The following is a 12,438-nucleotide window of genomic DNA, read 5'->3' on the forward strand; positions in this document are numbered from 1 at the left end:
TGACGAAAATATGAGAATGTGACATAAATTGAATGCAGATAGCTGCCATCAGGTGAACAAAATATATATAGCATGACTTAAAAACCATGTCATGCCAGTAACAGCCAGTATATGACTGTAGTCACTGACTGTGTAGTCTGATGGCTTGTTGTAACCTAATTTTATATTTTATCACAAGATACGCATTTGGATATATATTTAGACATTATCAAACTATTATTTGTCAAAGTTTAGCATTTTAAAATTGATTTGAAGTGTCAGTTTTTGCCGTTAATGTCATTATGCTTGCAATCAAACCTGACCATGGTGTTACAAACAGAAGACACAGAATAAGCATTTTTCTAACAATAATTTATTTTAAACATACAAATTTAATATTTCAAAGTATGAATAATAATGTCAAGAAAATGAACATCAATAAAAATAAATTAAATGCAAAATTCTGAAAAATCAATTTGACTATGAAACAGAAGTATCAGAGTAAACATTTAGCAATTTCAAACAAAATTATTTTGCAATTTTGCAAACGTTATTTTGCAAACGTGTGTGTGTGTGTGTGTGTGTGTGTGTTTAGCATTGTGGCTGATTTATTGGTTTTGACAAATGTAAAAAAATAAATAAAACTGTCTCATCAGTTCTTTCTGTGTGTGTGTGTGTAAGTGTGTTTGTGTGTGAGTGGGTGTGTATATTTTGCACTGAGGATGTTTTAGAGTCTCACCCTGTAATTTCTGTCTGACCACAAATACCTAATTTTGTTTTGTAAGTTCAGATGGCAAATGGAGGAAAAGTCACCAAGCCTTGTACTGCTCAGATGAAGTAAACCACTTTTATTACATTTTAAAATTTAGTTTCGGTCAAACTGAATACCATAGGAGGGTTAAACATTCACTCGTTCCCCACAGACATTCATTCATGCAAAAAAATACAATTAAACTTGAACTGAACAAAATGCCAGTAGCTGTGTGAGGAGTTATATGGTGAAAGGAAGTAAACAGGGCAATAGAGGAAGAGGGGCATGAGGAATGATGTTTGTGCTATAACTGACCCCACAACCGCTGCGTCTGACAGCTGCTAAGACGCTCTTAGACGGGCCACACGCCAAGCTAGAGCAGGAACCGCAGAGCTGCACCTCTAAACGCAGGAAGGACCCTTATCTGCCCTGAAAAGTCTGCCGATTAGTGTCTTTCTACCACAGGGGGCCCAAAAATGCTGCTCTATTGATTTGTACTACATTTATCCTCTGGATTAGAGCAGTTATGCAATGTTTAATGGCTTACAAATGATTTAAAATACATCAAAAATCTTCATCCTTAAAACTGAACTCAGTTCAGATTAGTCTAGAAGAAAACAAGCATTGCAACATGATGGCAAACGCTGCAGGGTTTAACTAACATATTACAGATTAAATACAGAAGAAGGGTCATCAAATGGACAAAACTATGAGGGCCTAGTACTAAAATGAATGATATAACAGTATATTTACAAAGATCTATATTCTTTTAATTCTACCAAAAATAAATACCTGTTCTTTTTGCAATATCTCATGAAATGGGTCAAAAACATGGGTTCAGGTCACATTTCACCCCAAAATCAAAGACAAAATACATACATATTTTGTATAAAGAAAATTATGTTTACATTTAAGATTTTTTTGCAATATGACTTTATTTTCATGAAAATTAGGCCCCTTTCTCCCCCAATATGTATTACTATAATGCCATTTTTTTTATTACTGTCATTACTGTAAAGTGAAAAAAAAAAACATTAAAATATTTATACATCACACTAGTATTGGTTGTACTGCCTTTATGCTCATTTAAATAAATACAAAATAAATAAAAAAAAAACACTGTTTTAAATATTTTTTACTTTTATACTTGGAATAAGTGAAAATGTTCCCTAATGAAAATAATATTTGTTCATGATTTAATGCCATGCCAGCTTTCGTAGTTATTTTTTAATGGTAAAAAACAAGTCAAACTACTTTATGTAAAGGTATAGTGATTAAAAAGCTACACAAATAGTAAAAATATATACACTGTATTTTTCAGAACTAACTTTGTTAAATATATTTTCAAAATTGTCAGCTTTTGCTATTTTATTATATTTTTTCCCCTGCAATTTAATAAAATGTGCTAAAAAATGTGTTGGAAATTAACATTTTTATTATGGGACAATATTTGCCCCCTGGAACTAATTTTCAAGGGGATCTTTTTGTTTTGTTTTCACTTTTATGATAGAATATGTTTTCAAATCATTATAAAAAAAAAAATACATCAAATTTACCAATTTATTAACTTAAAATCTCAATCTGAGCAATTGTATGTTTTATGCAATAATAATATGCATATATGCAACAATATGCATATATAGGCCTAAAAATCAAGATTAAGAAATATGTATATCAGATATAAGTTACAAAAAAAAAGAAGAATTCATTATGGAGGGTAAACGTTTGTTTTTTGTCCCCCCATTTAGAATTTCAGGGACATTTTGTCACATTTGGTGGTATATTTTGCCCCGGGACCTTGTTAAATTCCGACCCTGCTTCAGAGACAGTGGACTCTTGCATGAGGCACATATTGGTGGATCTTCGCCTGATATTAAAACTAATGCGTAAGCTTCTCCTATTCTGCAGTGGGTATAAATGATCAGGTTCCAGTGGTTACAAATCATCATTTGCCAACCACAGGATTGATTTGGTGTAATTTGTTTGTAATACGTTGATCCACTTACACGAGATAGACCAATATATCGGTTTTACCGATTACTGGTGCCGATAGTTGCCGATAGTTTTATTTTTTTAATTCCAATTTTTGAACTCCTCGTCAATAATCCTAATCTTATATATCAATTTATAAATAAAAAAAAATAAATAATAAAAAACTATCGGTTATCATTCTTTTCAAACAACTTATTTATTGGTATCGGGAAAATCCACTATCGGTCGACCTCTAATTGAGATTAATGAGAATTACAAAAGAAATACTCACTAGTAAAATGTCCAGACACATTACAGTAATAATAAGTAAACCGGGGGGGTTGCTTTAAACAGAATATTATTTCTAAAATACACACTCTCCCTCCCTCTTCCCGTTGGCCAGTGGTTGAGCAGAAATGTAATTTGCTTACTGTATCGCCTCAAACAACTGGACACAACGGAGTCCAGCTATTGACCAGCAGCATACAGAAGAGACAGATCTGAGTTCAGCAACATGTCATCATATTCCCTCCATCTCAAGGTGTCACAGACACCAAGAACTGACCTCAAGTCAGGACACGACCCAAAGAAGCCAGGGGTACACTTGCACAGCTCTTAACTTACATGTGTCTCTTTAGAGTCTTTACAAAAGCTACAGAAATCTAAAATGTCTGCACAGATTAACTATGACTCTCTATTCAAGCTTCAATGAGCTACTTTTTGGTAAACTTGTGGTTTAGCTAATAGCTACTGTGCTTTTTCAAGAGCAGCTTGACTATAGTGTAGATTATAGGTAGGCTGATATGTCGGTTTTACCTATTAATCAGTGCTGATAGTTGCTTTTTGACCACTATTGGTCAACCTCTAGTGTAGATACTTAAGTTATGAGTAGTTTATAGCTTGTCAACCCACAAAAGAATTTATCATCATACATATAGGAGAAGATTAGGGATGTTGATTGTGTAGTGGGCACATCTGGATCAGAGACGGTCTCCACACTGACCCAACGGAGGTTCCTGTCCTCTGGAGAATCAGAGACACAGACTTCAGATCGAGCACATCTGCTGTGGTCTGGTCCACCGCGACTGCTGCCCCTAAAACAGACTGAAGTAGGCCAGGCTGACCCATATAGAGCTCCCGCAGGAGATACCGCCACATAGATGACGCCCAATCACGCACTCAATTTCCCTATTTGTTACTGGAGCTGCTGAAGTCACACTATCACTAGTCACACCATTACGAAGACTAAAGTCGAGTGAAGAAAATTTAAATATGGAAAGTCAGAGTGAAAATCAGTAGCTGTGAAGAAACCAACTTAAAAAGTGAAGCGTGTTATGTTAAAATCAGGATATTTCAATTAGTGGTGGACTGAGATCGCTTTTAAGTGGATGATTCTTAAATTATTCCATTTAAGAAACCAAACTCAGAATAGAGTGGCAAGAAAAAGTATGTGAACCCTTTGATATTGCTTCCATTTATAGATCAATTTGTCTTAAAATCTGGTTTGATCATCATCTAAGACACAATAATGAACAAACACAATCTGTTTTAACTAATAACACAAATTATTGTACTGTTCTTATACACACTGAGTACATCAAACATTCACAGTGTAGGTTGGAAAAAGTATGTGAACCCCTAAGCTAATGACATCAACAAAATCTAGAGTCAGGAGTTGGCAAACCTGGCATCCAATTAATGAAACGAGATTGGAGGTGTGGGTTAGAGCTACTTTGGCTTATAAAAAGCACTCTGACATTTTGAGTTTGTTATTCACAAGAAGCATCTGCTGACGTGGACCATGCCTCGCAATAAAGAGATCTCAGAAGACCTACGATCAAGAACTGTTGCTTTGCATAAAGCTGGAAAGAACAGTTTAGATATTCATCTGTCCACAGTTAGATAAACTGTCAATAAATGGTGATGATTTAGTACTATGGGTACTCTCCCTAGAAGTGGCCGTCCAGTCAGGGTGGCTCAAAGGGCACACCGCAGAATGCTCAATGAGGTAAAAAAGAACCCTAGAGTGACAGATAAAGATTTGAAGGAATCATTGGAACTGGTTAACATCTCTGTTCATGAGTCTACTATATGGAAAACATTAAACAGGTATGTGTTCATGGCAGGACACAACGAAGGAAGCCGCTGCTTTCCAACAAAAACATTGCTGCTCGCCTTAAGTTTTGCCAAAGACCAAAGACTCCACAATGTTACTGGAAAAATGTTTTGTGGACTGATGAAACTAAGGTTGAATTGTTTGGGAAGAACACGCAGCACCATGTATGGTGTAAAAAGGGCACCGCATACCAACATGAAAACATCATCCCAACGGTGAAGTACGGTGGAGGGAGCATCATGATTTGGGGCTACTTTGCTGCTACGGGGCCTGGACCGCTTGCCATCATTGAGGGAAAAAAATTATTCCAAAGTTTATCAAGATATCCTACAGGATAATGTCAAGGTGGCTGTGTGCCAGCTGAAGCTCAGTAGAAGTTGGGTGATGCATCAGAACAATGACCTTAAACATCAAAGTAAATCCACTACAGAATGACTTCAAAAAAAGAAAATCCTCCTTTTGGAGTGTCCCAGTCAGAGCCCAGACCTTAACCCAATAGAGATGCTGTGGAATGACCTCAAGAGAGCCGTCCACACCAGACATCCTAAGAATATGACTGAGCTGAAGCAGTTCTGTAAGGAAGAATGATCCCAAATTCCTTCTGAATGTTGTGCAGCTCTAATCCTGAGTGGTGGTGGTCTGTAGTGGACTAAAGCACTGAACTGGTAAGCAGAAGGTTGTTGGTTCAATCCCCACAACCACCACCATTGTGTCCTTGAGCAAGGCACTTAACTCCAGGTTGCTCCAGGTGGATTGTCCCTGTAATAAGGGCACTGTAAGTCGCTTTGGATAAAAGTGTCTGCCAAATGCATAAATGTAAATGTAAATGTAATCCGCAGCTACCGGAAACACTTGGTTGAGGTTATTGCTGCCAAAGGAGGATCGATCAGTTATTAAATCCAAGGGTTCACTTACATTTTCCACAGCACTGTGAAAGTTTAATGGGGTGTGTTCAATAAAGACATGAAAGATTATAATTGTTTGTGTGTTGTTAACTTAAACACACTGTGTTTGTCTATACTTGTGACTTTGATAAAGATGAGATCACATTTTATCACCAATTAATGCATTCAGCAAAAACAGCTTATTCTAAAGAGTTCACATACTTTATCTTGCCATTGTATGAGGTTTCAGCACTGGCTAAAATTCTTTGTCCTATCTCAACTTAGCATGCAGAGATAAGACATTTATAGGTTGATTTCCCTAGGAGGTGTAAACACTTCCACACTTCTACAAAGTTTAATACAACAAGTTTATCAAAAGGGGCCATGCACTTTTGTCTCGTAAGAGTAAATACTGTAACAAATAACCAAATGTCCAAGTACAGAGACAGAGAAAGATTTAGAAACTCAGAAACAGTCGATAAAACCTTTATTAGCTGTTCAGATACTAGAAAAAGAGCTAGTACACATACATAAGACATATTAAAGACTACAGCAGCATGAGTGTGTGAATGATTTTCATTTGTGAGGAAAAGTTGTAAGAAAAAGAAACAGTAGTACATCGTGTTTTTGAAGACTTCGTTTCTGGTTATAATTGTATTCTGATTAAAAAACAAGCACATCTAAAGACTGAGGTTGGTGTGAGATCTGCATGTGCAATATGTGCAGTCAAATAAAACCTTTACAAATCCACTCATGCATGCAGGGACTGTCTATGAATATAATGCACAAAACAAGCATTATTCTGAGTCCTTTTAATACGAGATCATACGAGACTGTGTTTAACGTGGGTCGGGAAAGGAAAGTTTCTGTAAAGCCAAGCTCACAATACAAGACTGAAACTCATCGGCCTTTCATGTTTGAAGTCTGTGACTACTTGTGACAAAAAGCAGTAAAACAGAGCTAACTCTCAGCGTGCGCTTGTCGCCAGTGGTGTTGCAAGACACTTGGATAAATTTCAAACTGGTCTGAAATCATGCCGAGCAATTGTCAGTTGTGCATACTGTCCAGGTAAATGACAGAGCAGCAATGACCAACAGCCAATGAAATTGCGAGAGGAAAGATCACAAGAGGAGGAGGTTGAGGCAGTGCGAAGAGGGGGCCAAAAATAAATAAATAAATAAATACAAGCTGTCCAGTTGGTTTAAAAAAATAGCAGGTTGCAATGACTAAAATAGGTAATTATGAGAAGAAATAAAATGGCTTAATTTTCAAAAGTTTGCAAGGTTCATAATAACAGAGTTTTGCCAAAAACACAAATGTCTTGGCTCCTGACTTAAAGTTTGCAAATTTGCATATATACCTCTTTATTTTTAAGACAGGTGTTTGGAGCATTCACGCTCTTTTTGCGTGCGTGCACATATGCACGAGCGCAAGAAAGCAGCTGCCAACAAGACAGTGTCGGTATTTGGTGTTAATTTATATACAGTGTGTATATATATATATATATTAACATATAGAGATGGGCAGCACTAGGACTGGGCTACCGGAATGGTTTCAGTAAAGCCCCAAATGTTGTAGTGATGTCACAAGTACCAGTGCTTCATTATCAATTTGATACTAAAATACAAAAACATTTTAATATGAATTGAGGCTACGTCTACTTTAATCCGGATACATTTGAAAACAGCGTTTTCGTTTCAAAACGCTCTCTATCCACACTAGCGTTTTTAAGCGTTTTCCAAAAGTTGCTCATCCACACTGAAACGTCTGAAAACGCTTACGTCCCTGTACTGCGCATGAGTAAAACGTAAGACGCTTCGACATGCGTCATTTCCGTCAGGCGTTTATTTACTTTTCGCCTCTTTGAAACGTCGCGCCAATGTACGGTCTGAAACGCAACTGTCCTCGCGTTCCGCCGCTGAACAACAACTGCGAGTAAAGATCCCGTCTCCTTTGGAGAAATGTAAGCTGAATTATGTACAAACTGATGTTAATCTTTTTTTTTTTTTATGGGGGGTTTCCCCTTTTTCTCCCAATTTGGAATGCCAGCAAGCAAGACTGTGTGCAACTGAATGGAACAGAAAAACGTTTTGTTAAAAAGTGTTTCATAAAGTTGTTTTTTTTTTGGGGGGGGGGATTTTCTCCCCAATTTGGAATGCCCAATTCCCAATGCGCTCTAAGTCGTCGTGGTGGCATAGTGACTCGCCTCAATCCGGGTGGTGGAGGACGAATCCCAGTTGCCTCCGCGTCTGAGACCGTCAATCCGCGCATCTTATCACGTGGCTTGTTGAGCGCGTTACCGCGGAGACGTAGCGCGTTTGGAGGCTTCACGCTATTCTCCGCGGCATCCACGCACAACTCGCCACACGCCCCACCGAGAGCGAGAACCACATTATAGCGACCACAAGGAGGTTACCCCATGTGACTCTACCTTCCCTAGCAACCGGGCCAATTTGGTTGCTTAGGAGACCTGGCTGGAGTCACTCAGCACGCCCTGGATTCGAACTTGCGACTCCAGGTGTGGTAGTCAGCATCAGTACTCGCCGAGATACCCAGGCCCTCAAAAAGTGTTTTTAACTTTACATGCTGTCTTAAAAAACAAAGGACTCAACATGGCATCTATCTAGTAGTGGACATTTACATAAACCATGAACAATTTAAAAAGTGCAGCGGAAAGCAAGAATGTGACATTTGTGAACGGTCCCTTTGACGTCAGCTGCCCATGTAGACACTCTAGTTTAGAACAGATCCATGGTGTGTATCAGTGTGTTTTGAATGTTAATTAGTCATTCCCCAAACTCAAGTCCTTAAACAGAAGGCTTCTGGAGACGGCAGCAGGAACGGGTTTTCCAGAAGATTCTGTGGGGAGACGGAGCAGCGTAAAGCGAGAGGAGGCGCTGGGAGGAAGCTTCAGCCACGGATAGAAGGTCTAATCGTCTGGAGCGACACACAAGGCCAAAGAGGGCAGAAAACAGGCACGACGCAGAGCAGATAGAAGCACCAGACAGCAGCAGAGCAGGAGAGAACAACAGCACTGGTTAGTACTCTAGAACTGTCAATCAGTCAAATTAGCCACACCCCTTCCGACACATGCCCCGCCTCATGCAGCATGCACCACTGACAGATACATTAATAAATAAATGAAGACGTGTTTAAAAATGGCTCTATTCCCTGGACACCTGCGTCCGCTGCAGCTCACAGATCTATATTCTCTGTCCTACTTACTTTCTGCAACACCAGCAAAGATAAACTTTTATAATCACGATGAATGTTGGGAAATACAGAGGTCCTGAAACTGGTTCACAGGCAGTAAAAATTAAAGCACAATAGTGCCATCTTAAGGAGATTAAGCATAAAAACAAAAAAAAAAACAAAAAAAAAAAAAAACAAAAACATATTCAGGTCACTGTTCATCTGAGATCTGATTCTGAGCCTTAAAGGGAGAAGTTCACCAAAAAATGAAAATTCTGTCATAATTTATGTTCACTCATGTTGTTCTAAACCTCAGTCGCCATTCACTCCCACTGTATGGAAAAAAAAATATGCAAAGTGAATGGTGACTGAAGCTGTCATTCCCTGAAATTCTGCCTTTTGTGTTCCACGGAAGAAAAAAAGTGTTATGGGTTTATCTGGTGAGTGATCATAAATTATGACAGAATTTTCTTTTTTTTTTTTTTTTGGTGAACTTCTCTTAAGGCTCAGAATCAGATCTGATCAGATCTGTTTTTTTGTTTTTGCTTCATGCTCAGTAGAAGTTTAGAACAACATGAGGGTGTGTAAATAATAACAGAAGTTTTATTTTTGGGTAACTACCCCTTTAAGAATGATGTAATAGTATCCACTGATATTAAAATGAATAGTAAAAGTGATCTTAAACAAAACTTACAGAGTCATTCCGTGCCAACTCAACCAGAGGTCCCCATCTCAAAATTTAGATTGATGTTTTGTTTTTTTTCTGGTGAAAGAAATACATAAATGAAGATGAAAGCCAAATATTAAATGCCATGGATGAATATTTACTGAGTAATCCACTATTTTGTAGAGAATGGCAATTTTCACCTATGATTTTGGAGCAAAATCACAGATAAAAAAAATGCCCGTAGAAAGGTGTCAGCATCATTATTTTATTGTTACACAGAGATTGGTAGATCTGTTACTAAAACCAGTTGACTTCAGCAATCCTTGTTGCATTATATGCCAATGGTGACCATTCAGATATGGGGAAAAAGCACTTTTTGTGTTCTTTTTCCAAAGTTGGCGTGCCTGTAACTCAAGAAGTATTAAAGGTGAAGTAATATCCTTTCAAATTCTGGTTCAGAATAAACTTTTTTCTTTTGGTGTCTTCATTTATAAGGACCTTTATGGTTCAGTCCCAGAGATATGGGGCTCTCAATGTGGCACCAAGTGCGAATTGTTGAATTGTACACATTTTCAGTGGTCAAAAACCAAATGATGGTCACTGAAATGGTTGTTGAATAAATAAAGGTACATTTCTAGTTTCAGCATTATTTTTTCTTCAGATATTCCTCTATAAATACAATAAGTATCAGCTTTATATAAAGTGACCCACATGTGGTTTTCGACCACTGAAAATAGGTAAAATTAAACAATTTGCACTTGGTGCCACATTGAGAGCCCCATATCTCTGGGACTGAACCATAAAGGTCCTTATAAATGAAGACACCAAAAGAAAAGTTTATTCTGAACCAGAATTTGAAAGGATATTACTTCACCTTTAATACTTCTTGAGTTACAGGCACGCCAACTTTGGAAAAATAACACGAAAAGTGCTTTTTCCCCATATCTGAATGGTCACCATTGGCATATAATGCAACAAGGATTGCTGAAGTCAACTGGTTTTAGTAACAGATCTACCAATCTCTGTGTAACAATAAAATAATGATGCTGACACCTTTCTACAGGCATTTTTTTTTATTTGTGATTTTGCTCCAAAATCAAAAGGTGAAAATTGCCATTTTGCCCCCCTCTACAAAATAGTGGATTACTCAGTAAATATTCATCCATGGAATTTAATATTTTGGCTTTCATCTTCATCAGAAAAATCAATAAATAAATAAAATGTTGACACGGAATGACCCAACATGAAACGGCATTCCATAATGCATTTCTAAGTGAAACAATAATGTATAATGTGGGCGGGACTTGTTTTTATCCATAGGGATTTGATTGGATAGTGAATATTAGGCTATTATTAGTAGACTATCAGCAGAATAAATGTTGTCACTTCATATGCCCTTCCAGAGGTTAAAAATGTATTACATTTTGATGAAAGATTATGAAAACTTTTCTCTTCAGAATAATGTGCACTAACAAATCATGTAAAATAAGCGGAGACATTTATTAAAAAAATAAACTGAAGTAAATCTAAATCACTTAGAGCTGCGGTGACTCCAGCGTCCAGATGAATAAGCTTCTTTTTCCGAAATATGGTACTGACAATATCAGCATGCAATGACTGAGTTTTGAAACGGAACAGGTCTTAGTCAATTAAAATGAACAATGAGTTTAGAAGAGCAAACAGCTTTGACAGTTCGAGCTGAAATCATGTACAAAACACAGCATGCACCATTGCTATGACGAGACATGACGAGAGCTGACCAGATAACATAAAGCAACAAGAAAATAAACCACTGGAGGATAAATTGATGATTAAAAAAACTTTTGTAGAATGTAGTTTGTCTTTTTTTAAGTGCATGTGGAGGGAACCTATAATCACACATTTGACGAGATACTCGATAAGCTCAAGATACTGATTACCAGCAAAAACTGCATTTCTGATCACCACTTAATGCACGTCGGAATTTTAGTTTTCAAGCTTTGTGATAACTGACAGGCACATTTGCGTGATAGATATTTGGGTGTTCAGCCGTCTTGGTTTCAGATGTATTTTCCCCATTCGTTTCGTCCATAGGGATTTCATAAAATCCTTAATAAGAGTTGCAAGCCATCAACCAAACCAACCAGCTCTGAAGTGAATCAATACATTACGAACTTTCAGATATATATACAAATATAGAAATAGTTTGAGGAGTTTCATTGTGTCATTCACAGTGCATCATGGGAGTGGGCGGTCGCTGCAGAGCTCTTTTGGCGCACTTTGTTCGACCAACGTTCTCTGATTGGTGGATTTTTCTCACCAGGAATACTGCTATTAATATTGATTTTTTTTTTTTTTTTTAATTAAGTTAAAATAATGTGGACTGATGGCTTTAATAGATGCATAAACCATCGATTAACAACCTCAGAGCTCACGGTAGTTCTGTCTTTAAACATTTATAAGCTATAGTTAATAATCAATTTCACTATGGAGTAAATTAATGGGATTTATACTTCCAAAACCACACTGTTGTGCTCTATAAAGACAGTTTTACCCAATCTGACAAACTATTGTACATAAATGTACAAGGGTGATTCAACACTCTCAATTCAACAATCACACCTCATGAACATTTTTAATCCACTGTAATAACCAACCACATCTGTGATGTACTGTTGATTACCACTGACAGATTCAGGTGTCTCAGTATTGTATATAAACAAACAGAAAATATGTTTACAGTAACTACACTTACAACGGAAGCCTATCGGGCAAACTGGCAGCACGGTAAATAAAATACATAAAATAAATGCATCTTGAGAGTTAACCAGGATTTCTGCCCAACCAAAACAAACCAACAGAAAACAATGAAATTAAAAATGAGAATGAACAAACAAGC

The 12,438-nt window shown here is 37.2% G+C and overlaps 1 protein-coding gene across 2 annotated transcripts in view; it reads right to left on the reverse strand.

Annotated features, from left to right (window-relative positions):
* The window catches only part of LOC127431504 (microtubule-associated protein 4), a 108,349-nt gene that overhangs the window by 68,788 nt on the left and 27,123 nt on the right, over nt 1–12,438 (reverse strand). The window lies entirely within an intron of this gene.

The sequence above is a fragment of the Myxocyprinus asiaticus genome, chromosome 41 (assembly GCF_019703515.2).
Source record: "Myxocyprinus asiaticus isolate MX2 ecotype Aquarium Trade chromosome 41, UBuf_Myxa_2, whole genome shotgun sequence".
In the NCBI taxonomy this organism is placed as follows: domain Eukaryota; kingdom Metazoa; phylum Chordata; class Actinopteri; order Cypriniformes; family Catostomidae; genus Myxocyprinus; species Myxocyprinus asiaticus.